The following is a 1,073-nucleotide window of genomic DNA, read 5'->3' as shown; positions in this document are numbered from 1 at the left end:
CTCAGAAGTTTGTCCCCTTACATTTTATGGTACCATATTCAAGAACATACTTCATCATTATCAATTCAGTATGCTTACCATGCTTATTACCTTTCACTGGAGTTGTATTTAAATGATTTCAGGTGTAAAATTGATTGATTGATTGATTGATTGATTGATTGATTGATTGATTGATTGATTGATTGATTGAGTGATTGATTAGTTGATTAAAGTCTCTTCCAGTGGTACTGCCTTGACTTAAAACAAATTGGCCAAATTTCAGCAGAGGCATCCATTACACTGTACAGATTTTTTTTTAAAGGCTAATTAATAATTTGCAAATGTTAATCAATGACACTGTCAATGTATAGTAATTTTCAGATTATGTTTCAGTTTTTTATAATAAATACTGAAAGAACACTCTATCAAATTCTATTGAATAAATTATTAATAAATTGGCATCTTCAAACAATCAGTGTGTTTTTACTGACAGCCTGTACTATGTACAGGTTATGTTATAAATCACTCCGGGCACCTTTGTTTTTATCATCAGACACAACACACACACACTGATACACTAACCACCAAGGCCACCTATCTGTGTATGAGTCTAGATGAGGTGATAAAGTGATTAGCTTTCTTTAATAACTAACTAGACAACGACATAGGGATGTGCATAATATAAGATTATACTGTAGCCTATACAGTTTATCTGCAGTTTCCAGTGTTTCATTAATCCAATTTAAATGTTCAAACCCAAGATGCCATTTCTTGTGGCCGCATTATTTCCTTCATATTGAGTTTTCTAGATATCTTGTGACATATTTGGCATTGCTTGAATCTTTTTTCAGCAGATTTTAAGAGGAAAGTCTGTAACAGGTTTGGTTTACAGTCACCTTTGCATATTCCCATGTTGGAGAAGTCAGTCTGAGGCCCTCCGCTCACAGAACTACGTTGTTCCCACTCAGCGTTGCCAGGACCCTGAATCATCCCACAGATGTTCTCCTCCTCAAAGATACAGCTGTCCACAAAGCTGGAAGACTTGGCTGTAGAGAGGAAGCAGTCACAATTTCATCAAGATACTTTGGTCCTTA

General features: G+C 35.3%; 1 protein-coding gene and 1 pseudogene across 1 annotated transcript in view; both read right to left on the bottom strand.

Moving 5' to 3' along the window:
* Window positions 1–1,073, bottom strand: part of klf1 (Kruppel-like factor 1 (erythroid)) — a 26,801-nt gene that overhangs the window by 10,327 nt on the left and 15,401 nt on the right. The gene's annotated exons all lie outside the window — the stretch shown is intronic.
* LOC117951468 overlaps window positions 1–1,073 on the bottom strand; it is a 6,448-nt pseudogene that overhangs the window by 4,574 nt on the left and 801 nt on the right.

Source organism: Etheostoma cragini, chromosome 2, assembly GCF_013103735.1.
Source record: "Etheostoma cragini isolate CJK2018 chromosome 2, CSU_Ecrag_1.0, whole genome shotgun sequence".
NCBI lineage: Eukaryota > Metazoa > Chordata > Actinopteri > Perciformes > Percidae > Etheostoma > Etheostoma cragini.
This window is presented reverse-complemented; position numbering and strand designations above follow the sequence as displayed.